Genomic DNA, 14,548 nt, shown 5'->3' with positions numbered 1-14,548 from the left:
GTTTTATGTGAGAATAATTCACTGTGCTAGCCATGGTATCCAGATGACTCTGACTCAAGTCCTTAAGCATCCCATTGGTTTTCCTTCCTCATAACTCCTTCCCCAAGTGTCATAGTTTTCCTTTCTTTGTAATTCCATCCCTACCAAACATATGACCTGACAATCCTCTCATTTCACCTTTATGATTTGACAAATAACTTGACCAAAGTAAGGTGAATGATAGTCACTCTACCAAAGCAGAATAAGTGGTGATTATCACTTGAAGTGACAGACACCATGGGAATAGAGATAACTGAAGAAACTAGTGTGTTTTTTTGTATGTGTGATAAATGTTCTTTAATAGTTTTCTCCTTTATATTTAAAGACTTCTGTCACTCTTTCTGAGCTGTCAAGCTCTGCCAGGTTCATACTTGATAAAATCCTCTCTCTACAACAGAAATTTATTGAGCTCCACTTGTCAGCCTAGCCAATCTAGTACCCAGGGCAAGTTCTGCCTTTCCAGAGGAGAGATACTGTATCTTCTAATCCTTTTGTGTGCTTTCTTCCATGAAGTTTTAGCATTGCATTTAGGATTATCGTTAATCCTGAGAAATTATGTGTGTGCAGCAGATAGGCCCTAAGGTAACTCCCAGTGATCTCTGTCTTCCAGTATTAATGCTCTTACCCCCAAATATAGGTTGCTAACCTAAAAAATAAAAGTCAGTTATTTTATCCGCAAGAGTGGATTTATTTGGGAAAAACAGAGAATTGCAATTCAGGATAAGCAGGTTATAGCAAAACTATTGGCAAGTCTAACAAAGGAAAGGAGTGTTATTTTATGGAAAAGGAGGAAGTTGGATGGGTTGTTTTGATCAAAAGTCAGAGGAAAGCCCAAGTCTAGGGTAATGAAAGTTTCTCAATGGCTGAGTTGCAGGGGTAGCTAATTTCTTGTAGCAGATGCAATGTACATCTTTCCCTCTTGGGCCCTGTAACTGATGATTCTTTCCTATTGAGGATTCTTTTTTTAGGGGTCTGTAATTGACAGTTCTTCCTATAATTGACATTGAGTGGTATGGCTTCCCATTCCAGCTCCCCTTCTATTATCCCGAGTTCACTTTAGAAAGATTTCCCTTTATAAATTTTCACAAGATAGAGTCTGTGAATTGCTTTTAACCAACAGAATATGGCAAAGGTGCTAAGATATTACCCCCATAATTACATTACACTATATCATAGATGTGGTAGGATATATCACTCTCATCATTATGTTACATTATGTAAGAATCCATCTTGTTAGCAGAATTGTTCTTTCTCACTTTCGTGACGACTTTGATGAAGCAAGCTGTTATGTTGTGAACTGCCTATGGAGAGGACCACGTGGCAAGAAACTCAGGTGGCCTCTAGAAGCTGAAGACAGCCACTGGCCGACAGCCAGAAAAAAACCTCTGAAGCTCTTACTCCTACAGCTGCAAGGAAGTGAATTCTGTCAAAAATCTGAGGGAGTCTGGAAGCAGATTCTTCTTCACTTGAGCCTCCAGATGGGAACACAGCCCAGCCAACACATTCAGTGTAGCCTGGAGAGACCCAAAAGTGGAAACCCCAGCTAAGCTCTCCCTGGAGTCTTGACCCACAGAAACAGAGATAATAAAGTGTGTTGTTTTAAGCTGCTAAATTTATGGGATTTGTTACACACAAATAGAAAACCATACAGATTTTGGTACCTAGAAATGGGGTGCTGTTATAACAAATACCTAAAAATGTGTCTGTAGGTGGAGCAGTGGGTGGAGGCTGGAAGAATGTTAGAGGATGATAAAGCCTAAATTGCCATGACCAGATTATCAGTAGAAATATAGAACTGAGGACATTACTATTGAGGGCTCAGAAGGAAGTGAGGAATGTGTTACTGGAAACTGGAAGAAAGGGAATCCTAGTGGCAGACAACTTAGTGAAATTGCCTCCTGCCATTATATTGAAAGCAGAACTTATAAGTGATGAACTTGGCTATATAGTTAAGGAGATTTCCAAGCAAAGTGTTGAAGATGACAACTTGCTACTTATAGTAAAAATTCAAGAAGAGAGAGACAATTTAAGGGAAGAATTGTTAATCAAAAAGGGAACAGGACTTGATGATTTTGGAAAATCTTCCTCCTCCCCAGATGGAAAAAATACTAACACTAGGAGATGGCTTCTGAACACTGTCAGGAAAGCTTGCTCCAGAGAAAATGCCCAGGGAGTAACTCCACAACCTTTTGTTAAAACCTCAAAGAAATCAAAAGTCAAGGCGCAGGGCACCAGGGTAGCTCAGTTGTTAAGCGTCTGCCTTCGGCTCGAGTCATGATCCCAGGGTCCTGGGATCGAGCCCTGCATGGGGCTCCCTGCTCCGCGGGAAGCCTGCTTCTCCATCACCCCTCCCCCTGCTTGTGTTCCCTCTCTCACTGCCTCTTTCTCTGTCAAATAAATAAATAAAATCTTAGAAAAAAAAAAAAAGTCAAGGTGCTTAATCACACAAAGGGCTATTTCAGGAGATTGAGGGTGTGTCTCAGATCTTCTCAAGCAAACCATTAAACCTCTAAGAAGTTTAAAGATGCTATTCCTCAGCCCTAGGCTCTCAGCAGGAGCCAAAGATAGAGATGAGATTATTTTATAGAAACAAACTGTAGATTGTGTGGTCTTTGTCTAATGGAGTGAACTTCATTGAAATACTTGAAGATGCACCAAGTTCTTGAAAAATTTATTTCAGCAGAAACAGTGCCAGCTTGGAATGAAAAAGACAGAATGTAAAACAAAAGGAGGCTGTCAGACTGCCCCCCCCACCCAATTTTATTGTCAAGAAATAGTCTGATAAACCTACTCATCTGTGAACACATGCTACCTTCCAAAAAAAGGAAGGATGACTCAGAGGGCCGAACCAAGAATCCAAGGGGCAGAGCCAAGAGCCTTGCAGGATTATCCCTAAGCCAAAGAACTTAATCAAGGAACTCCCAACATTCACCCAGTTGTATTTCAAAATGCTATGGGGTTCCTGGGTTGTTCAGTCAGTTAAGCGTCTGCCTTTGGCTCAGGTCATGGTCTCAGGGTCCTGGGATCGAGCTCCGCATCAGGCTTTCCACTCAGTGGCGAGTCTGCTTCTCCCTCTGCCTCTGTGGTCACTTTCGCTCTCTCTCAAATAAATAAATAAAATCTTTAAAAAACAAAACAAAACAAAATGCTATGGACCAAGAAACTCACCTTTCATTTTACCTTTTTTTAAGCCTTTCATTTCCCCCCTGTTTGAACTTGAATGTCTTAAACTGTTATACTCAATCTGTGCCAACATTGAATGTTGGGTATGTTGGAGGCAGATCACTTGTTTCTTTAGTTTCTCAGGCCCATAGATAAAGAGTAATTAATTGTACCCAGGAACTAACTTTTTCTGAGTCCACTCAAAACTGGCAACCTTCCAAGTCACCCCAAGTGTTGTATATGATGATTCTCTGTGCCTTTTTCTTAGTGGTAGGATACTTCTTCCTTCATTCTCCCTTCCAGTCTCCCACCAGTAATTTCTATTTGCTGAACCTAACTAGAAGCTAGTTGGCAAATGGATACTGGGAAATATGGTTTAACCTGGTCATGTCCTGTGATTCAGAGTGTAGAGCAAGGAAGAGTCTAGGAAGGATGGATCTTAGAGAAAATAGGCTAAATGACCACCACAGTCTGCACTTAGAATGCTTTTTACATCTGGAAACTTGCTACAACTCAGACCTAATTTGGTCTGTTCTCTGATGAAAGATTAGACCCTCCTTCCCATTTCTATCCTGTTTTGGTCAGTGTTGTTTTTTTTTTACACCTTAGGTCAACATTTGCTTTTTCATTTATTGATTTTGTCTGATTGATAGGACCATTGCCTACCATCAAGACAAGTAATTAGACCATTTTTCCTTTCCTTTTCTTTTTTTTTTTTTTAAGATTTTATTTATTTATTTGACAGAGAGAGACACAGAGAGAGGGGGAACACAAGCAGGGGGAGTGGGAATGTGAGAAGCAGGCTTCCTGCTGAGCAGAGAGCCCAAGGCGGGGCTCCATCCCAGGACCCTGGGATCATGACCCGAGCTGAAGACAGACACTTAATGACTGAGCCACCCAGATGCCCAACCTAAAATCATTCTTATTCAGACATCATGATTGTAACTATTTAAATAGGAGAGTATGGTTAACATCATGGACATTTTACTTCCAAATGAGGCTACCTTCTCAGTAGAGTTGCCATAGAGCAAATTCAGGACAACTCAATTCTTATACCTATTTCTGTATTCAATCTGTTCTGGTATTTGTTTTGGTTGAAACAAAAAAAATCCATTCTCACACATATATGTAATTGGAAAAGGAAGGAATGGTTTAATAGTTTTTTAAAAAGATAATTGTCAATAATCTCTTTGATACCATACTGCCAAAACCCTACAAGAGATAGTTTCTTAAAGATTAGTAGCAATGTGGAATCTGAAATAATATGTATGGACATTTGTATACTGTAACATTAAAATCTACTGATATATTATGGTGTATCTTGAACTTTGAATGGATCTTTTACCTACACATTATTTTGTAACATCATGCATTGTTCATTTGGAAAATAGTGGTTTACTGAGGTATGCATATCTTCCAAATGTTGATACATTTCATCTGAAATATCAAAGACTCACATTCATGACTATCACCACTGATCTCATCAGGAAAGTCCTTAAGAATTAGCAAATTGTCAGACTCATGGGTAGATACAAGTTTTCCAAAATTCTGAATTTTTTCCTGAAAGCTCGAAATTTTATCTTTAACAACAAACACTGTAAATTGTTTTCATTGAAGTGACAGACTTCACTAAGTTTTGAGACAATGTCTGCCAAATACCCAAGTCTGAATAACTATATTTTGGTTGCCTGTCATTCTTTTTTAAAATTTTATTTTATTTAAATTCAATTAGTTAACATATAGTGCATTAATCCTTCCAGAGGTAGAGTTCAGTGACTCATCAGTTGCATATAACACCGAGTGCTCATTACATCATATGCCCTCCTTAATGCCCATCACTCCGTTACCCCATCCCTTCACCCACCTCACTTCCATCAACCCTCAATTTGTTTCCTATAGTTAACAGTCTCTTATGGTTTGTCTCCCTCTCTGATTTCATCTTATTTTATTTTTCCCTCCCTTCCCCTATGATGCTCTTTTTTGTTTCTTAAATTCCACATATGAGTGAAATCATATGATAATTGTCTTTCTCTGATTGACTTATTTCACTTACCATAAGACCCACTAGTTCCATCCACATCATTGCAAATGGTAAGATTTCATTTTTCTGATGGCTGAGTAGTATTCCATTGTATACATATACCACATCTCCTTTACTCATTCATCTATTGATAGATATCTGGGCTCTTTCCATAGTTTGGCTATTGTGGACATCGCTGCTATAAACATTGAGGTGCAGGTGCCCCTTTGGATCACTATGTTTGTATCCTTTGGGTAAATACCTAGTAATGCAATTGCTGGGCCATAGGGTAGCTCTATTTTTAACTTTTTGAGGAATCTCCATGTTGTTTTTCAGAGTGGCTGTACCAGCTTGCATTCCCACTAGCAGTTATAAGAGTGTACCCCTTTCTCTGCATTCTTGCCAACATTTGTTGTTCCCTGACTAGTTAATTTTAGCCATTCTGACTGGTGTGAGGTAGTATCTCATTGTGGTTTTGATCTGTATTTCCCTGATTCTGAGTGATGTTAAATATTTTTTCATGTGTCTGTTGGCTACTTGTATGTCTTCTTTGGAGAAATGTCTGTTCATATCTTCTATTTCTTGACTGGTTTATTTGTTTTTTGGATGTTGAGTTTGATAAGTTCTTTATAGATCTTGGATACTAGCCCTTTATCTGATAAGACATTTGCAAATATTTCTCCCATTCTGTAGGTTGTCTTTAGGCTTTGTCAACTGTTTTGCTGTGCAAAAGCTTTTTATCTTGATGAAGTCCCAATAATTCATTTTGTCTGTCATTCTTTCAAGTAAAAATGGTGTTCTGTATAAAAAGTGGCTTGTTCAACTCACAACTGAAACACATAAATCTTTTTTCTCAGGACAACCATTGTGCCTTGGTATTCAGCAGGAATGCTTTGTGCATTTTGTATCATAGAATTTTTAAAAGACATGGAATCAGAAGTTCAGATTAAATAAAATTAGTAATTGTTGCTATTTTATTAAGCATATTATTAAATGAAACTCTTTTTTTTTTTCTTGTGAGTGTATAGCAGTGACAAATACAATCACTATTAGTCTAGGCTGGTATTGCTGTCTTGATTTCTATTAATGCACCAGCAATTTTACCCACCATTACCTTTGTATTATAGTACAAATGTCAACACAGTTTGAAAGGCAAATAATGTCTTAGTATTATTTTGAAAATAGTTTTGACCTTGCAGATACTTGAAAGGTTTTCAAGAACTCCATGGAGTCTACAAACCACATTTTAAGAACTGCTGCCCAAGAGCGAACCTAACTTGTAAGTGGTAGCAATCCGTTTTTCACACAATTTACAATCACACACAATTTTTCACACTCTGAGAAGAGTCTGTGGTGTTCTAACCAGTCCTGGCCTAACTGCTCTCACCAACCTTTTCTGCTTACTGGTAATCATGACCCATCATATTCTGTTCTGGTTCTAGCTTATTTCCCCGTTTCTTTTTTTTTTTTTTTAAAGATTTTATTTATTTATTTGAGAGAGAAAATGAGAGACAGCACGAGAGGAAAGATAGTCAGAGGGAGAAGCAGACCCCCCGCTGAGCAGGGAGCCCGATGTGGGACTCGATCCCGGGACTCCAGGATCATGACCTGAGCCGAAGGCAGTCGCTTAACCAACTGAGCCACCCAGGTGCCCTATTTCCCCATTTCTAACCCTCCATTCTTCTTGCCAAAATAAAAACTCCTGGCCCCTCTTTTTGTCTGCCTAATCAAACCCCACATTAATTTTCTAATGAGTCCAGTTTAATTCTTAATTTTGTTGCCAGGAATCAACCTAGCCCTTCAGGATAGAATTTTATTTCTATGTATGTATGTATGTATGTATGTATGTATGTATGTATGTATGTATGTATTGATTTTAAAATGAATTTTCTGCAAATCTACTATTTCACTTGCTAGAGAGATAGCATTTGCTTTGGGTCTTAAAGAGTGACATGATTTGGACAGGTGAAATGAGACTACATTTTTCAAAGTATAAGAAATAATAATAGTTGTATGAAGATAAAAAAGCACAGGGGCTGCTTAGGAAAAGGCAAGAAGGATGCAGATAATAGAGTAATTAAAAAACATGGTCAGAAAGGTAGTAAGGGGTCATGTTGTAGAAGGTGTTGAATGCCTAGAGTTCATTTAGTAAGCAGTGGGGAGCTACCAAAGATGTTTCAGAAGAGGCAGAGGTAATGGGGTAAAACAGGCTCAATAATCAAAGCATTATTTGTGTAAGATTTATTTGGCAACTACAGATGAAAAGAAATTTAATGGAGAAAAGAGACTTGAGGCAAGAAAACCAGGTTGGAGGCCTGAACTAGGGTGGTGGCCCTAGAGGTGGAGATGGGTGGAAATATATTTTGAGAACACTGAGGAAGTAAGATCAGTAAGCAGTGGTGAGGGAGAAGTGGTTGTGAAAAAATGATTAAAGCTTTAAGTATGAGTTACTGGGAGAATGGTGATGCTATTCACAGAAGTCAGAAAGTCAGAAAAAGGAACGGTTTGTGTGAGGCAAAATGATGAGTTCAGTTCTCTACCTATTAGGCATGTAAGTAGTATACCCAAGGGGAACTAATTTTATAGCACTTACAAGAACTGGAACCTAACAGATAACTAGAAGATTGTGGTTATTAGGTATATAAGTGGCTATACTCAAGGAGGAACTAATTTTATAGCACTTACAAGAACTGAAAACTAATATATTAGGATATTAGAAGATGGTGGTTATAGCTGGACTGGCTTTATATGTCTCTTTACAATATAAATGTAAAGGGGAAAATGCAGTCATTATTTTAATTCTCTGTAGAGTTTCTTTCTAGACATAGCTCTAATAAAGTGATACATATTTATCAAATGATTTATATGTATTATTTATTATGCTAAATTTTGTCAGTCAGTCCTCACAACACTTAGACAGTATTATCTGGATTTTCATAAGAGAAATCAAGGTGCAAAGACGTTAAGTAACTTTCTCAAGGTCAAATAAGAAATGGTGGAATGACATTGGAAACCAGGTTCTGCGTGGTTTCAAAGTTCTTCTTTCTTCTACTTTATGTAGTTAAAGTATTTATTTGCCTTTCTCCCTTTTCCTTTTCACAAAATGAAAAAGAAATTGTGTCTTTTAGCATGGGCTATTCGTTTTTACTATATGATTGTATCCAGAGATACATTTAATGCCTGCTTAGGACATCTATCTTAAGAAAGGCTTTGCTCGGGGACTCTTTTTTTTTTCTTCAAGTTTTATTGAGATATATTTGACATACATTACTGTATAAGTTTAAGGTGTATAGCATAATGATTTCACTTACATATATTGTAAAATTATTACTGCAATAAGTTTAGTTAACAGCCATCATCTTATATAGATAAAATAAAAAGAGAAAGTGAAAAAAAAAACCAAATATTTTTTCCCTTGGTGAGGAGAACTCTTAGGATTTACTCTTTTAACAACTTTTCCATAAATCATACAGCCATGTTGACTATAGTCATCATGCTGTACATCACATCCCTAGTACTAATTTATCTTGTAATTAGATGTTTTTACCTTTTGACAGCCTTCCTCCAATTCTCTCCTCCTTAGGGGTAGGGAGTTACCTTGGTAACCACAAATCTGATCTTTTTTTATGAGTTTGATTTATTTTTTTTTAAGTTTAATTTTTATTTTTAAGGATTCTGCATATAACTGAGATTTTACAGTGTTTGTCTTAATCTGTCTTATTTCCCATAGTGTATTGCCCTTAAGGTTTACCCATGTTGTCCCAAATAGCAGGATTCCCTCATTTTTATGGCTAAATGATATTCTATTGTATATATATGTCAAAACTTCTTTATTCATTCATCCATTGATGAACACTTAGGTTGTTTCCATGTCTTGGCTATTGAAAATAATGCTATGATGAATAGGGGTACAGATATCCTTTTGAGTTAGTGTTTTTGTTTCCTTTGGATATATTCCCAGAAGTAGAATTGCTGGATCATATGGTATTTCTATTTTTAATTTTTTGAGGATCCTCCATACTGTTTTCCATAGTAGTTGTACCAGTTTGCAATCTCACCAACAGTGCACGAGGGTTCCCCTTTCTCTATATCCTTGCCAGCATTTGTTATCTCTTGTCTTTTTGATGATGGCTTTCATATATCTTCTTTGGAAAAATGTCTATTCAGATTTTTTGCCTATTTTTAATTGGATTATTATTATGGCTATTGAGTTGTATGAGTTCTTTATATATTTTAGATGTTAACCCCTTATTAGGTATACGGTTTGCAAATGTTTTTTCCCATTCTGTGTGTTGTCTTTTCATTTTGTTGGTTGTATTTTTGCTCTGCAAAAGCTTTTTATTTTGATGAATTTCTATTTGTTAATTTTTTATTTTGTTGCTAGTGCTTTAGGTGTCATATCTGAAAAATTATTGCCAAGACCCATGTAAAGGAGTTTTTTCCTAATTTTCTTCTATGAGTTTCATAGCTTCAGGTCTTGTTTTTAAGTTTTAAATCCTTTTCAAGTTAATTTTTGTGAGTGGTATAAGATAAGGGTCTAGTTTCATTCTTTTATATGTGAATATCAAATTTTCCCAGCAGTATTTATTGAAGAGACTTTCTTTTCTCCAGTGAGGGGCTCTTCTTGGGGCAACTACTTTCTCCAGTGGAATGACAATTCCTATCCTTTTTAAGTTTTAAAATGTAACTATAGTAAAATCATTTAAAAAATAATAAAGGGCTAGGTAAGTTCCTCTAAAGCCACTTTAAATTTAGACAAACATCAGAGAATGCTCTTAATAGCAAGTCTGAGCATTCAACTGTGGAGGCCTTCTTCTAGACAGAGGATGAGGAGTCTAGAAATTAACGTTATGATTAGATGCTCCCATAGAGTGCAATGAGCAGAGATCCAAGAAAGACAATGCCTGTGCTATGTCCTTTACATGCGCCACCTGGCTCTTGGAGCTCAATGAATGTAAGTCCCTTTCCCTTTTACATTTTCCAAAATACTTCCACACATCTCGTTTCATTTTTCTATATATGAAAAAGAAAATTCCAAGGAATAAACTGTTATTCTTATTGTACTGATACATAAGAATCTTTGTTCATTGAAGCTGAGAATGATTGGATAATTCTGCAGTTCAGTCTCTCTAACCTGAATGTTCCAGATTTGCTAAATTGATCATGTAGGAATTGATCATGTGTCCCTGTGGCCACTGAGCTGTGATAATGACAGAAAGTCTGATAGGAAAGGTCTTCTTGTTTATAGTCCAAACTGAGCATGGTTCCCACTTAAGTAAAGACCCATGACACTTTCTGTGTAACACCATTGAACTTCCCTTGTGCAGTGGCTGAGGACACTACTGTTAGTCCCTTTTTCCCTAGGGTTGAATAGGTAACATTTTACATTACAAAAATATACCAGTTGTTTAATTTGACAGAGTTCTCAAAGAAAGTCTCATGGAAAGTCTCAGACATGAGGTGGAGAAGGTGGAGTGTTTCTAGAACTGAGCATTTGTGTAAGTTAAAAAGAGCTTTGAAAATGTATCAGACATGAAGAAAAGCAAAGCATGGTGCGATCATGTCACACAAAGTAGACCTGCATGCAAACAGCATAAAAGGAAAATAGAAGATGAGGTTCACTAGATATTCAAAGTTCAGAGGATAGAGGATACTGACCAGGAAGATTATAAATTTTGACTGTAATGTATTTAAGAAACATTTGACTATTAAGAAGGAAAGAAATTATTTACAAGTAAAGCCATATAACCTTATTTAAGACATGTTCTTATGCCTTTATTTCAGGCTCCTTCATTCTGTGAAAAGAAAAGGGAAGGAAAGCATAATGACTGAGTAACTCAGGAGAAAGAGAGACCTCATGTTCTCTAAAGGAGAGTAGGAAGAGTAACTCTCAGAACAGTATGGGTGATTGGGGTGCCTGGATGGCTCAGTTGTTAGAGCATGTGACTCTTGATCTCAGGATTGTGAGTTTGAACTCCATGTGGGGTGTAGAGATTACTTAAATAAGAAAAACAAAACAAAACAAAACCAGGGGAGCCTGGGTGACTCAGTGGGTTAAGCGTCCCCTTTGGCTTGGGTCATGATCCCAGGGTCTTGGGATTGAGCCCCACATTGGGCTCCCTTTCCATCTGCTGCTGCTCCCCCTGCTTGTGCTCTCTCTCTCTGTCTCTCTGTCAAATAAATAAATAAATAAAATCTTTTAAACGAAAAGAAAAGAAAAAAAGAACAGTATGGGTGACTTCTTCCCTTGATTAGTGTCTGCACCAGGGAACTAAGAAAATTTCCTTATTACACTAAATTCAGACCCTTAGAAAATCAGAATCCTGTATATCATGAGATAGTTAAATTAAGTCTCCTAATCTCTTTTATATAATCACCTAGGAAAAAACAGAATGGCATCCTGAGTAAGCCAGAATACCTGCAAAAAAAGCTTAAATAGATCTGCATTGGATCCGATCTCTATATATCATACCTAATATCTATATTCTATTAGTTCATTCAATCAATATGTATAAATTTCCTACTATATGCCAGGCACTGAGGATACAGTATTTATAAGACAGATATGATCCCTGACCTCATGGAACTTTCAGTCTCCTGGGGAAAATAGGCATTACATAAACAATGCATTCATTTTTACCAGTATAACTTTGTAAAAAATGAACAAATATCTTTTGAGGTTTTATGCTAGGTGTAGAAGATACCAAAAAAGTGGTCTTCAAGAAAGTGAAAGTTGAATCTATCGGTGGGAATACATTACATTGGTAAAACTTTGCAAATTGTTACTTTTAGTGCCCAGTAATGCTGGACATTTCCATTACCTCATAATATGATTCAACTCAAATCCCCTTTCTGTTCAAATCCCCATCTCAATCCACTTGCACCTATTATAGAATGCTACCACTTGTTACCACTGAAGGCTAATGGAAAGAGCCTGTGGATTCTTCCACTGAACAGAATTTCTCTGCCGTATTGAACCTCCGCTGACGTGAAACAGGCCTATTCGTTTCGGTTTCAGAAAGCAGAAAGCTGCATTTTCTTTCTTTTTTTTTTTTTTTGAAGATTTTATTTATTTATTTGAGAGAGAGAATGAGAGACAGAGAGCAGGAGAGGGAGGAGGGTCAGAGGGAGAAGCAGACTCCCCGCTGAGCAGGGAGCCCGATGTGGGACTCGATCCTGGGACTCCAGGATCATGACCCGAGCCGAAGGCAGTCGCCTAACCAACTGAGCCACCCAGGCGCCCCAGAAAGCTGCATTTTCTTTTATCTGAGGGTTTATGGAACTCACAAGATCTGAAAAGCCTGTTTTAGAAAATGGCACGATGGAGAACTGAACATAAAAGACCCTTGCCCTGGTCCAATAGTTTTATGTCTAGGACTTGTCCTTACTTGTTAACAAGAGTTTTGGATTGTAAGAAATAAATTACCTCACATTTATAGCTTAGGCCTCTTTAAGGCAATATAACTAGAGGCAAAGGTAAGCACACTGCCCTCAAAAAACATCAGAGGGACATTTCTGAGTCATCAGACAAATACAATAAGAACTTCTATCTCTTGCGCTCACCCCTCTAAAAATAGACCAGGAAAGTCTCAGAGCATATAGAGCATTTAGGTTTCTGGTCTCAATTTTGGAGCTATCGTCATTCATCACATCTGTTAGCTGACAGTCACCAGTACAAGAAATACAAATGTCGGGCGCCTGAGTGGCTCAGTCGTTAAGCGTCTGCCTTCGGCTCAGGTCATGATCCCAGGGTCCTGGGATCGAGTCCCACATCAGGCTCCCTGCTCGGCGGGAAGCCTGCTCTCCCTCTCCCACTCCCACTGCTTGTGTTCCTGCTCTCGCTCTCTGTCTCTGTCAAATAAATAAATAAAATCTTTAAAAAAAAATACAAATGTCAACACTGGTAAAGGTTTGACTAAGAGTGAAACAATCTGAGATATATTACCTTTATGCAATAATTTTAGTAGTGAGTAACCTTTTAAAAATTCAGTCTGGGCTCCTCCAACTAAAAGAAAAATATAAAACTCAAATAGCACTTCCTAAAAGATTCCATAGTGTCCCAGATTTGGAAATGTGTATTTAAATAAAGTTTTAAAAAGGTTAACAACTGTTCCATGGAATGCTTTTTTTTTTTTTTTTTAATTGGTGGACTCAAGGGAGAACAGAGATATGTATGGTATGCTGGTAAACTGACTTTCTGAAAAACAAAAACAAAACCCAACAACTCTGATTTCAAATCTTTCTTGATTTCTTCAGTATAAATACCCCCACCATGGCCAATTTCAAGTTACCAACATGAAATCATTGAACTTAGAGTTGGAAGAGATGTGCACGATCAGCTCTTATGAGCCTATGGAAGCCGGCTCCAGCACCCGCTGACTGTGATCTAGGGGAAAGATAAATATTAATTTATTTTCTGTTAAGGAGCCAAAAGACTACATTTTTTTCTGATGTAATCCCGAGAAAATCCAGGTTTTGGAATGATACCTATGTTTGCTTTTAATATTTTATCAAACTAAAGATTCCTTTTATAAATCTTTTCAATGCTGCACACTTTGATGTGATTTAGGTTTAAACGTGGCAGTTTTCCCTAATGAGAAATATAAAGTTTTCTAATAAAACTTCAAGTTGCTCAACTTGGCAGTAATGTTTCTATTCCATTGGATGAGGCAAATTTATATTTAAATTTTATTTATTTATGTCCACCAGATGGCAGACATTTCACAGCAACCTTACAAATAAGGCACATCTTCATTTCTGCAAGGCTGAGCAGTAATTTTTGAAGATCCTAAAGGAAATTAAAAGCACTTTGATTAAACAAGAAATGCAGGAGCACATTTGCAACTTGGATTGTACTCTTATTTCTGCACCCCTCCAGCCCACACCACTTCTTTGGGTTCCAGAGGGCATTATCTGACTGCTCTTTTCTGATATTTTCATTATGGAAACATGTGGATTTGAACATGGTTGAAACTGAACTATACATGTCCTTTCTATGTGGTTTGGGCTTCTTCAAAATAATTAATCAGTGCGGGAGCATAAGGACCATCTTGGGCCAACCTGGACAGTGCAGAAGGGCCATTCCAGCTCGAGAGCTTCCTGTAGCATCAGTCAAGGTTTTCACTGGCACTGCATCACAGCTCAGCTTCTCCCTCTGTTTACTCTTGCTTCCTTCCCTTCCCTTCCCTTCCCTTCCACAGGTACTAATCCCAAGGCATTCCTTAGTAAACATCATACACATTAACTTAGTCTTAGAGTTGGCTCCTGGAGGACCCAGCTTACAACAACCTGGGAATTGTAAATTCAATAGAGAAGACTAACTAGTGA

This window comes from Neomonachus schauinslandi, chromosome 5 (genome assembly GCF_002201575.2).
Source record: "Neomonachus schauinslandi chromosome 5, ASM220157v2, whole genome shotgun sequence".
Lineage (NCBI taxonomy): Eukaryota > Metazoa > Chordata > Mammalia > Carnivora > Phocidae > Neomonachus > Neomonachus schauinslandi.
Note: the sequence above shows the minus strand (reverse complement) of the source record.